We start from the raw sequence: 13,451 nt of genomic DNA, 5'->3' as shown, positions 1-13,451 counted from the left end.
TTTCTTCTTTTTCTTCCGCTGGTTTCAACTAACACCAAACTGACAGCAGAGAAGTTGGGGTCAGACATACGACCTACCGCAAACCTTCAGTTTCTGATACTGATAACATTATTTATTCAAAGATGGAAAAGTTGTTAATGTGCATAGTTCCTTTTTGATAACTTTTTATCCAGGTTTTTTTCAACACATCAAAGTTGTGTACACTATAAAATATATTTTAAGCATGGATACTACTACACTGGATTCCACTGCTTTTTAAGGGTTTTTCTTTAGTAACATGTGCATTGTAAAAATCCCATGATCATAATAGGTCCAAAGGATTTGCAGTTCTGGTAGAATATCAATCAACAAGTCTCATAAATTATGAATTATACACTTGAAAATGACATTTTAAAAGATTTTTGACTTAAAGTATTTTATAGAAAAAATAATAAAGCTGTGGGAGTTTTGCACTGCTTGCGAACAACATGGGGGCAATTCACATTTCCACCTAATTTTTGAAAGGTGGAAAACATGGCATTTTTATCTTGAATTTTAAATAAGATTAAACCTTATAGAAAAAATACAGGAGTCTGCAGTTTTGTAGCCATTTGTCTCAAGAAAATACAAAGGAAAAACTGAAAACAGGTTTTGGGGGAAATGGGGTGGGTGGGAGTTACTACACTGTCTCTTTGGTTTCTACAAAGGTCCTTTGATATACCATAGTGTCTATTTGCTTCATGGTCTGTTGAGAGAAGGTACTTGTCTACACTTCCAAAAAGTCCAAAGGGCTTCTTCAGCATTGAAAAACTTTTATTATTTATTTGCTGTGCCTTCATAATCCTGATTGAAACATCTGTGGTGGTGTGGAACTCCTTGGAGGGTCATCCTGTTTTGTATCCAGCATCACTCCTTTCCTCTGTATTTCTTTAGTTGCCTAATGAAATCTTGTAACCCTAAAACTCTAAAAACAGGGATTCTTGTTTCCTTAGGGCCATATGTAGCTAGCATGGCATCCTTACTCCTCCATCTTCCTCCAGTTTCTCTGTGGCTTCATGTGACATCCAGTAATGTCCATCTATATAGAATTACTTAACTAAAACTTGTAGGTATACATTGGACAGGCTTCCGATCAAACATTTTTATTTAAATAAGTGTGGCTAAGGAGAAGGTTGAAGTCTGCCCTAGCTGCTAATGCAATTAGTAATCTAGTTCTCTGCTACTAGCCAGATGGGCAGAACTCCACATTAGGCTATTGGGAAATTTGGATGCATTAGTGTTTAACAGTCTGGAAGAGTGGGAAGGGAGAGTTTTTAATGGGGGTACAAGGTTTTGCATTTTAATTTTTGGTTGCATGGGAGTGGGTCTCGGGTGGGTATCTTGGATTCAGAAGGAATGGAGAGGGTCCATGTGCAAAAGGTCTGTGTGAAAATCATTCAGGACAGTTGATTTTGCCAAACTTTAATTAGTTAAACCTCTGCTAACTGAAAGTTGGTTACTTGTTTCAGGTTGTACTAAGTTGGGAGTGCCTCCTTTAATCCTTAGCATGTTCTCTTTGAAGCCAGCTGGCCTTAGGAAGGCACTCTGGATATGTCTACACAGCAATTAAACACCTGTGGCTGGCCTGTGTAAGCTGACTAGGGCTCGCAGGACTTGGTTTGCCTTGCTGTAAAATAGCTGTGTAGAAGCTCAGGCTTGGGCTGGAACTTGAGCTCTTGGGACTCTGTGAGTGGGGAGAGTCCTAGAAATAGGACTCCAGCCTGAGCCCGAACATCTACACAGCAATTTTTAACCCTGCAGCCCAAGCCCTATGTGCTCGCATCAGCTGACCCGGGGAAGCCGTAGTTGTGCTACGGGTCTTTTATACCAGTGTAGATGTATCCTCCAGAGTTGGTACAAAGATTTAAAAACCCATTGGCCAGAGAAGCTTGTTCTCCATATTTTTGGAACCCTGCTATTTCAGAAGTTTTTGGGTGTCCTTTGTGTATTTCAGAAAATTTAAGCTTGCATTATTCAAGTATTGTAAAACAAATACAGTTATTTGCAGCACAGCACAATCCGCTGGGGAAATCATTCAGCTTCCTGAAGGTAGACCTGCCAAAGGTACTCAAGAACTGGAATTCCCCAAAGAAATAGTTGTAGAAATTAGATACAGTACAGTAGTAATTAAAAAAAACAAACAAACCAAAACAATAGTCTATCATGAATTTTCTTGGCAAATATAATCAAAATAGGAATGCTAAATACAGAAGACATAAAAATGTTTATACCTAGTTTTTCCAGGATGTGTTAGCTGATCTTTAAGATTGAGACCTGAGTTGTTATTGAAAAGTATATAAAAACTTTATTGATCAAGTTTATTAATTTGGCTATGAGGAAAAAAATCCCCATTTTTTTATCAGTTCAAGTCTTAAAAATGGGTGGCAATAGAGAAAGGCAAAAGTATTAAATATACTGAAAATGTGAGGACTTTGGCAGGCAAGTTCAATGAACCACCACTGGATGGCTTGTTTAGTTGTCTTCGTTATCCACCCTAAGGTCCTTGTTGGGGCCTAGAACTGCATCTAAGGAAGAAACATCAATCCACACAGATTTCCAAATGTATAATTTATTAACTAAACAAAGTATGCAAATCTAAAATAAAATACAAACAAATCAAAATAAAGGAAAGTGGGTTACTATAAAAACATCAAATTAATCTAATTATCAGTTTGATTAAACCATATCAAATAAACCAACAATTCCTTATAAATTAATTGCATCATCATATACACCACAGTGAGAATATAATCTTATGTCTGAATATTGTTACTTAAGAAGTAATAGCAGCTATGTATGTTAAAATGAAAGTACTCATACAAAAATCTACTAGAGTAGATTTGATACAAACCATGTGTGTAAAAATGGGTGTTTATTATAGGAAATATAGGAATTACTAGCACTATCTACTAGTCAAAATACAAAACTGAAAATGATTTTTACTAATTTATATATAGTAAAATCTGTCAATAATCACTGAATGGACTGACAAATCCACTTTTTTAGTGGTGGTGGCTTGTTGTCTTATCCATTTTAGAAAGAAGTATAGTTACTGCATTACAGGAGACTTAGAGAGTGGTGTCTGAAGACAAGTTGCCTCATACATCCTTGTATAATTAGTTATATTTTTAGATATTATTTCATTGTAATAATGAACGGAAGCATGATGGAGGACAATAACATTTCTGCTAGACAACAACAGTCAAATTAACCCCCAACATAGAGAAGATGAAAGTTATTACTATGTAGAACAAATTTGAAGAATCTGAAGTTTCACAACAGTACCTGCATGATAGCATTAAGTATAATGCTGGTGAAAATTTGGAAATAGCCTGGTTTGCAAGACATCTTGGGTTAGTCTGGTGTTTGTATTTATCTGAAAACACATTTTTAATAAAATCCTTATTAGATGATTTTTTTTTTTTTTTTTTTTTTAGGGCTTGACCGATACATGTTTGTTCTCTAAAAAGTTCTTCTTCTTAGTCAGGTAACAGAGAACTATTTAGAATTCTGTTTGGAGTTATTAGTTCTGGTGATTTTAAACAATGAAGTTTGAAAATGGAAAAATCAGAGGTTGTTTTTTTCCCCATAAGCCAAGTAGATCATGCAAGACTGAGAGGAGCAAATACATTGTTTTGACAAGTAAACTGAACAAATATGACATAGTAGTCTTACAGGAATGCATAAATGAAAACTAAGCTGTCATGTTTACAAAAGGACTTTTTTTTTTTCACATGAGGAATGTGTTGAACAATAAATGAGCCATAGAATTCAATGGTGTCTGCATGGGAACCACTGTGTTTGGTAGTAATGTAAGAACTGAAGAATGTGCATCCATTTTTCTTGATTGGAGATCTACTTTATTAAGAATTTTGAATTATTTAAGAATTTGTATGCCAAAGCACACTACAACATTGAAATATTGTGTATATCTAATATGCGAGAATTACTACATGGGTAACTGATCTATAAGAAGAGTTGAACAAACCAACTGGATTGGTTGAACACAAAAGGTAGGTTTGGTTCATGTGGGGGTTGCACTAACTGATTCAGACTCTCACACTCATAAATTTTGGGAGAATCCTAGATAGAAAATGCAGTTGATTTCAGTCACTAAGTCTGACAATAAATCGCCATGACTAGGGAGAAAATATCTTTCATCCGGATTGTCCTGGGTTCCATACAATCCAGACAAAAGATTGGTGCATGTTTGCCAAGCCATACTCTTGCCCATGGTGAGTTTTTTCCCCCCCCCCCAAGATTGATTTGTCCTATTTATGTACATGACACCTTATATCCAGCCCCTGAAGAGACCTATGCAACCTTGGTTGGCAGTGAATTAAATTCTGGATGTAGACAGTTTACTTCTGATTTATCACTCTGGAAAATCTTCAAGTCTCTTCTGTGGTAGGAGTCAGTTCTCAATCACTATTAGTATCAGTCATCATTGATGTATCCAATCTGAATTTGGAGGGCTCACTTCTTAAATCTGACAGTTATCAGTCAGTGGAACAGGTACCAAGCCAAACTGTTCAGCCAAAAATGTGGACCTTACTTTTTAACATTCTCTTTAGTTACTAAGTATCTACTAAAGATAAACATTGTAAAATCCTGAGGCTTGGAGAAATTGCACCTACGAGTCCTGAAAGAGTTGACTGAGGATATCTCTGGCTCACAGATATTAACTTTTAATAAATCTTGAAATACACAAGAAATTCCAGAAGACTGAGAGAGTGCTTGTGTGCTAATATTCAAAAAGGGCAAGCACGATGACCTGGGTAGTTATAGGCCAATTAACCTAACATAAATCCCAGCAAAATAATGGAAAATTTGATACAGGATTCAATCAATACACAATTAAAGAATGGGAATATAAGTAATGAAAAATAGATGTTGTCGAACAAACCAGATTTCAATTTTGATTAGATTACAAGTTTGGTTGATAAAGGTAACTGCTTGGATGGAAAATGCCTTATAGTGAGACGCCTAAGAAACTCAGTCTGTTTAGTTTATCAAAAAGATGGAGAGGTGACTTAATTGTTGAGTACCTTTAGTGGAAGAAAATACTGGGTACTACAAGGCTTTTTAACCTTGGGGAGAAAGGCACCACAAAAATGAATAGCTGGTAATTAAAGCCAGATGATTACAGATAAGGTATTAGTTTTTAAACAGTGAGGGTGATTAAACTCTGGAACAAACTGTCAAAGGAATTGGTAGACTCTGCATCTCATGAAGTCAAATCAAGACTTAAATGCCTTTCTGGAAGATATGCTTTAGTGAAACCCAATTAATCAGGCTAAGTATAGGTGTAGCTTGTATTATACAGGAGATCAAAATAGATGATTTAAGGGCCCCTTCTGGCCTTAAAATTTCTAATATACCAATGCTCACTTATACATGATAGCAATGCTTTTTGTGAGCAAGCAGGGAATTTTTCACTTCCAACCACTTTGACCATATAGACCTTTATATTGGCATCTAGCTCTTAGGGTAGAACCTGCTGTCCTCCACTTAGCTGGCAAAAAGAATGTACTTACAGACACTTTACATCTCAGACTACAGACCCAAAATGAGTGGACTCCGCTATGGTCTACTGATCTGTAGTTATCTATCAGCAAATTTCTCTGCAAAAAGCAATAAAGCAAAGTTACCCTCAGTTTTGTTCCAGAGCAAGGAAGGACAGTAACTTAGTAACAAAACTTGTTTCTTTTTGAATGGAGTAGAAACTGCAGTGTGATTACTCCCTCACCCCAATGATTGTAGTGAAAGATACAACAGGGCATAACAAAATTTATTTTGACTGTTCTGACAGCTTTGGCTTGATCTAAGAGCTTCCATAATATCTACCAATGTTGCCAGACTTTGACTCAGGAAGACATTGTCATTCTGGAATTGTTTCATCTTTGCTGCTTGAGTCATGGGACATTGACAGTCCAACTCAGGTTGCTCTACAGAGGTATTGAATACTTTAATGCAGCCCGGGAAACCATATATATTGAAATGTTACTGTGATGGGGTTAACCAGCATGGAAGGGATTAAGGAGCTGCTTTGGGCTACAGTGGCCCTGACCCTCTGCACACATACAAATCATGCAAGAACTGGAGGAAGCATTAAAAGGAGGGGACTCCATTCAGATGGGGCAACCCTGGGAAAGGAAAAGTCTGTTGAGCTCCTTAGCTCCCAGAGAGATCTGACTGCAACCAACCCTCCATCCTTGCAGAAAGGAGAACATGAACCCCCTGTGCTAAGAAGGGAAAAGAAACTGAGACTTATACTGGAATCCTAGTGGACTATGGGGTAACTGATGCTCCCAAGGCCCTCTGAAGTAAGAGAGGCCGATATCCTAACTGACGCTGCCTATAGGTTTTCTTCCTTTTCCTTTATGCTTTTATTTAACCTCATTTGATGACTGTGGACAGTTTTGTTTTTCAGCTGAGACACTGACGGGAGAAGAAACTGAAGGCCTCACCAGGAGGGTTAAGTGCCAGATATTCTAGGCTGACACACTTGCAGTGACAGCAGGGGTGGGGTCAGTTGGACTTGTGCTCCCTATATAGCTCCTTCAGGGGGCATTCTGCCAAGTTCAGCTTCGTGGTGGTTACTTCTGGAAATGGAAAATTTTCACTATTGGTAGCAGATAACACACTATTACATTCTGCCCCCATATGAACTATTATGAACTACAGCTTTACCTCTGACACTTCACTGCACCATGTACCAATGGGCAGTTTGAGTTTTCAGTGGTCTCACTATCTCAAGATTCCTTAAAAGAGTGATAAATATCCTCCCACTGTTCAGCAAGCCTGGCCTGATATGGGAACTCATCTTGGTGCTGTCAGCATTAATGGAGGCACAATTCAAGCTTTTGGGAGAGTGTTCTTTATTTCACCTCCCATTTAAAGACTGCATTTTTAATTGCAGTAATATCAGCAAGAAGAGTTTCTGAGTCATAAGTTTTAATATTGATCCTCACTTCATTGTATTCCACAGGTAAGATGACCTATTCTGCATCTCAGATTTTTACCAAAAGCGGTGTCTGAGTTCCAACTAAATCTCCGAGTATTGTGAGATATCAAAAGGGCTTTGAATTCTTATTTGGAGAAGAATAGCATTTAGGAAGTCTCTTAGACTGTTTGCAGTTTTTTGAGAATTAGTTTAAAGGAAATGGTATGTCTCTATATACACTGTCTCTCAGGGTCTGTTGCGTTCCATTGATAGTCTTGCGTTCCACATTCAGTGAGGAGTCAGTTGTGCTTTGTTTATCTATAAGGTTTCAGCAGTGTCAGAGAATAGATTCACACGTGTGCATATTGTGGCAGGGTACCTCCTTCACCTCATCGGCCTCAGTGTTTCTCCCTTCGTGAGTGGGGGGCCTGGAGTAAATCAGACTGACTTCAGTCTGGTTTTATTTTTCCTTATTTACATGGTGGGCCTCACGATAGGCCCAAGAAGTTATCTGAAGCAAAAAGTAAAAAACCCCAAACCTCCTGCTCAACACAATGGGGTTGAACTACTTGGATCAAGAAACAGTGTACCCCTGACAGACCATCAGCATACCAGGCCTGATTCCTGCCCTGTATTGCATCCTGAAGTGGAAGGGTCGTAGTGGTAGGAACCAACTTATAACTCTTGCATTTTTCTCTTTGTTCCGGTGCATCCACTTGGGGAAGTGGGGGGACATGATAAACCTCAATCCAAGCAGGTAATTCCAGAGGGTTCTTATGGCCCATTTTACTGCAAGGCATTCCTTTTCCACTACAGTGTACTTTTGTTCTCTGGGAAGGAGTTTTCTGCTGAGGTACAAGTTGGTGTATTCTTCCTCTTCTACCATTTGAGAATATACACCCCCCCAACCTCACCTTGGAGGCATCCATTTGTACTATGAACTTCTTCTCAAAGTCTGGACCACTGGCTATGGGATTCCTCAATGAGTCTCAGTTCCAACATCCTCTTAACTTCCACACTGATCTCTTTTCTTTTAGTCTCTAGGATCCAAAATGGTTTAACCTTCACCTTTATGCTGGGATCTGTGGTGATGAGCTTCTGTGATTCGGCCTGGCTTCTCTGGGAGCACATCATGGTTCCAGTCATCATCATTTTGACTACCTCTGTTCATTGTTAAGAGTCAATTCAGGAGATAGTTTTATGTGTCCCCAAGGTTTATTCCCGGGGGGAAGTGGAGATGTATCTAGGGTGACCATATAAGCTCCACAGTCCTGCTAGGACTTCAATAGATTGAGGTGATAGATTTGCTCCTGCTTCTCATGATCAGGTTGTCAAATCATATAGTCAACCTCCCCAACAGCTTCTTTTACTTTTACCCAGCCATTTGGCTAAGAGCTTGCTTTCTGCTGAAGGTACCAGCACCGCTGCCCAATCCCCAGGCTGGAATCTCTGAACCTTCACTTGATGATTGTAATATGTCTGTTGGGCCTCTTGTGCTCTTTCCAGGTGTTCCTGCACTATGCAAGTGACTTGGGCTATTCTGTCCCACATCTTCATCACATGTTCAATGACATTCATCCCCAGGTTAGGCTGTGCTTCCTAGCCCTCCGTGGCAATGTCCAATATGGCACTGGGGTGGTAACCATACAGCAACTCAAATGGGGAAAAAAACAGTGGATGGCTGGAGTACTTCCCTTATCACAAACAATAGGAAGGGTAGTAAGGTATCCCAGTTTTTTCCATCTTGCCTCACTACTTTCTGTGTCATGCTCTTCAGTGTTCTGTTAAAGCATTTGAGGAGGCCATCAGTCTGTGGGTGATAGACCAAGGTCTGTAGAGCCCATATTCAATACATTGTACATAGGTCCTTCATCAGTTTGAACATGAATGTGGTCCCTTGATCTGTCAGAATCTCTTTCGGTATTCCTACCCTGGAAAAATTTGGATTAACTTCTTTGCTGTTGTCTTGGACATTGTGTTTCGCAAAGGTACTGCTTCTAGGTACCGGGCAGTGTAGTCCGGAACCATGAGCACAAATTGACAATCCCAGGCTGACTTCTCCAATGGAACTATTCAGGCCGTACTGTCCTCTCAAACGAGACTTGAGTAATAGGTGGGGGTACTAAAGGAGCCCTTAACTGAGGTCGTGGGCTGTGCAATTGGCACTCCGGGCAGGAGGCACAATAGCATCAGACCTTACTATAAACTCCGGGCCAAAATACGTTTTGAATGATTCTTTTTAGGGTTTTTATCCACCCCTAAATGGTTTTATCCACCCCGAACAAATGACTATGCACTAGATCTAATACTGCCCTTTGGTGTCCTTGAGGTACTAGAAGCTGCTCCAATTTTTGTTCCTGTAATCTGACTACTCTATATTGCAGGTCTCTTTTTATCACGAAGTACATCCCTGGACCTTTGGGTTTTTTCCCCTCTCCATCAGGACCCCATTCAGCTCAACTATCTCTTTTCTAATGTGGTATAAAGAATCATTTGCTTGGTCCTGCCAAACATTCTTATATGAGGGACCAATCTGTCCAATCTCAAAGGAATCCATTTCACCCCTTGAATTGGTCTCAGTGGAACTGGGCCCAGCCTCACATTCGCTCACTATATGAGTTGCCTCCCTGCCTGCTGGATGAGACTGCTTCCCCACAAGCATCACCTTTTGATTCTGGACCAAGATTTTGGTCCCCAGTCTTTTGTCAGCCATCCTCTCTCGTTTAGTCTTCCTTGACTTCCCAGTAGCTGAAAACAAGTCCAGGGCTAATTCAGGGAAAATGAAGGGCGGGGTTACTGTTTTCCTCCAACCCTTCCAACAGGAGTAGATTTCAAAACTCTGGGAATTCTCATCCTATGAGTACTGGATACAGAAGTTTAGGGATTACTTCTGCTTGTTGTATTTCCCAGAACATCAGTTTGTATAGGAATGGCTGAGTAGTAATGAACTGCTCCATGTGCACAGGTTATTCCCATGCATTTGGCTCGAGACAAGCTGCTCCTGCCCCACCAATTTCCCAGATACCAGCATGATTGCACTTCCTGAGTTCACTAAAGCAATAGTCTCTATATTAGTGGTTCTCAATTTTTTTTTTTTTTTAAATTGCTGAGGGTCTCGGCGGACCACTTAATGATCTTTCCAAATATTGTTTGTACCATTAGCTAACTATTGTAAAGTACTTTGGATAAAAGCACTATATAAAAAAGGTGGTAATTGTTTTTTCTACAAATAAAAGCACACAACTCATATTTTAATATCAGTAGTCTTACCTTTCTAATGCGATGGATGTGCCCACTGTCCCCCGCCACGGCAGCCCCCAAGCTGGGGCTGGGAAGGACAGGCGGTCTTTCCCCTGCCACAGCAGACACAGAGCTGAGGCTGGGAAGGAGGGCCATCTCTCCCCGGCAGCCACAGCCTGGAGCTGGGGAAAGTTGCCTCTTTCTCTGGCCGCAACAGCCCTACATGTCCCAAATTTCCTCTAACCCCTCTTCTCACCTCACTGCCCCCTCCCACCTACCCCTTACTCCTCCCAAGTCCACCACCTCATCTTACATGTGTCTCTTCTCCAGGGTCCAAGCACCTACTTATTGGAGCCACGCCTGCGCGGCTCCACCAATTAGGTGGGTAGCCCTTCATTCTCTTGTGTGTGGCCATCCAGGCACACTCCTTTAGAGGGAACTATCCTCAGACCACCTGAATGGACCTCACGGACCACAGGTTGAGAACCTCTGCTCTATACCATTCATTCTAACTGGCCGTGTATATCTGTGTGGCGTCATAGCAACTCCTACAGGGTGGATTAGGTTGCATAGATCTTCACTATCACCCAGACTGCACTGCATGGGCTCCTCAATGTTAGGGCATTGAGCTGCTATATGTCCTGATTCCCCACAAGTATCTACACATAGCCCTGGTTATTCCCCTATGCTTTAGGCTATTAGGTGTCACAGTGCAGCCTTCTCCTGCCAGTTCTCCAAGTCCCTTCATGGCCTCTGGCTGCTCTTTTGCATCTCTCCTCCCCAACATAGTTCTACCCAAACTTTCAGTGGTCCCAGCCTTTGGGTCTGGGATTGGCTACTTGGTCAGACGCTTCTCTTCTCCAGTAGTCCGAGAAAGCTCTCTGGCCATTAAATGCCTTTCTACGAGAGTGATTATATCATAGTTAGAGGAAGAGTCATTTTGGCCAACCAACCCTCATAGTCCCCTTAAGAATCTGTTCAAAACGGAGAGTGCTATGATCTGTTCTGTGGTTCTTGGGATGCAGCCACTTCCATATTAGATGGATCAGGTTGAACAGTTGTGATCTTAGCACTTTGCTCTCCCGGTGCTTCAACTTGTGAAGTCTCTGGGCCCTTGCAGCTGTAGTCACTCTCAGCTTTCAACTGTAAGTAGTCTTTAGCAGCTTTCCCTGCCATGTCATAGTAGGCCTTCTGGGCCTCCCCACACAGGTCTCAGAGCCAGGCCTCGCTTAAGGTCATTCTTTCAAATGTGAAGTGATATGCCTCGATGTGATTTTCTGTTATCTTTTGCAGATAACTGCTGGCCACCTCGCAGAGCAGTCAGGACTTTCAGTTGCCTCACTACCTCCTGTAGAGTGGTTCATTCCTGGGCTGCCTGGTTCATCAGCAGTTGATTTGTCTCTTGTTGTAGTCTGGTCTCTAGTAGCCTCTTGTGCCACACAGTAACAGTGCCCTCACTATGTCATCCATTCTCAGGAATGATCTACCTTGCCTCCCCCAGGACAGTCCCTATATCAAATTCTACCCCTGACACCATATGTGGCAGGGTACCTCCTTTGTTTTGTTGGTCTCAGCATTTCTCCCTTGGGCGATGGGGGGGCCTGGAGAAAATCAGTCTGACTCCAGAAGGTTTTTTGCTTCACTCCGTTTTATTTTTCCCTTATTTACATGGTGGGCCTCAAGGTAAGCCCAAGAAGTTCTCTTAAGAAAAAAACAAAAACAAAAAACCCAAACTCACAAAACAATCAAAAATACTTTTCTGTGTCCCCTCTCCAGGGTGTTGCCCTACTACACTGGAACCTAGTTGACAGCTCTTCTCCCAGGCAGATGTTACCTTAGTTTCTTTCCCTATAGAGAGAGGAGACATCTTTCCACCCACGGGAAGCCTTTCCTTCTTGCTGCTGCCACTATCCCTGCCACAGCGTGTCTCTCAACTCTCCCCTTCTCTCCCTTATCAGAAGAGGGGTTTTTAAAGGTCATTGGCAGTCCATAACTGGCCTCAGGGGTGTCTAGTTAACTCAAGGTAACCTTTTTTTAAGGGAACAGGGCCTTGATCATTCTAGGGCTGCTATATCTGCCCTCCACTTCTCTCTCATATCTGTCAGAACTGACTTTATCACAGTATCCAGAAGCACTCTTGCAAAGGATCACAGTCACCATGATAAATAACTGTTTTTGATGTATCCTAATCTTGGCCTCATTATATAAATTTAACCATGGCTCAGGAATTTAAAATTTGGTGGGAAGTCGCTATGAAATTTAGTTTTTCCATATAAGAGAACTCAAGATCTTAGTTTTTGAAGATCTTGGTTGTCAGCACTGAACTTGCTACATAAAATAATATTCTTCTTAATAGAAAAAAAGACACACAAAATACAATACTGTAAATGAGGTATATTCTGTTGTCAAAATATGCATTTTTTTGTATGTGTATGCTCTCTTTGTGGTGCTGGTGAAGACACTTTCATATTTCCTGATTAGAAAAAAAGATGAACGCTTATGTCAGAAATATTATTGGAGAAAGGAAATAATATTTCCTGCTGTCAGAAATAAACAGGCACAAATTATGTACTCTGGTACCACAGTACAGGCCAGATGGAAATAATGTCAAGAAAGTTGTCAGGGAAGGAATTGTGGTGAGTCATGGTAGCAGGGGCCAACCAGCAAGGAGATGGATAGATAGTGTGCAACAGATCACTGGGAGATCAGTTGCCGAGTGCTCAAAGGTAGCAATGGAGGGGGGCCTGGGACATGGGCAGGGGACTTCTTTTGCCTTCAACTTGGGCAGGACCCCCCACCCCTGACTTTTGGGAGTGCTCCAACTCCTTTGCCCCAGGATGGGGCCAGCCTGCAGCCAGGGACTCCAGGCAGCTGGAGCCAGTGCTTGTGCCACCCACCCACCACTCTGGGGTGTGGGGGGCTGTACTGCCCACCCCTTTCCCCCACCAGAGCTCCCCCCCCATACTGGGGGCTGTGCTCAGCTCCCTGCCCACCTGCCGCTCTGGGGCTTGGGCTGGGGGCCGCGCTGCCTGCCCACCCACCAGCCAGGTGCTCCGGAGCTGGGGGAGGAGGCGGGCACTCGGGTGGCCCGGGGCTGGGTTGGGAGGGGCCTCTAGACTCTGTCTGGGAAAGCGAGTGGGAGGGGACGAGCCCATTCATTTACCTACACACACTAAAATTCATAGTTTTTTGGTCTTGGAATCTTCTGGTGTCACTTTTTAGTTGTAATACCGAGTTCTGTTTAAGC

At 41.7% G+C, this 13,451-nt stretch overlaps 1 protein-coding gene across 14 annotated transcripts in view; it reads left to right on the top strand.

The window, feature by feature from the left end:
• Positions 1–13,451, top strand: part of KIAA0825 (KIAA0825 ortholog) — a 401,465-nt gene that overhangs the window by 59,750 nt on the left and 328,264 nt on the right. The gene's annotated exons all lie outside the window — the stretch shown is intronic.

The sequence above is a fragment of the Mauremys reevesii genome, linkage group 6 (assembly GCF_016161935.1).
Source record: "Mauremys reevesii isolate NIE-2019 linkage group 6, ASM1616193v1, whole genome shotgun sequence".
NCBI classification, from domain to species: domain Eukaryota; kingdom Metazoa; phylum Chordata; order Testudines; family Geoemydidae; genus Mauremys; species Mauremys reevesii.
The sequence above is the reverse complement of the archived record's forward strand: the minus strand, read 5'-3'. Positions and strand labels throughout refer to the sequence as shown.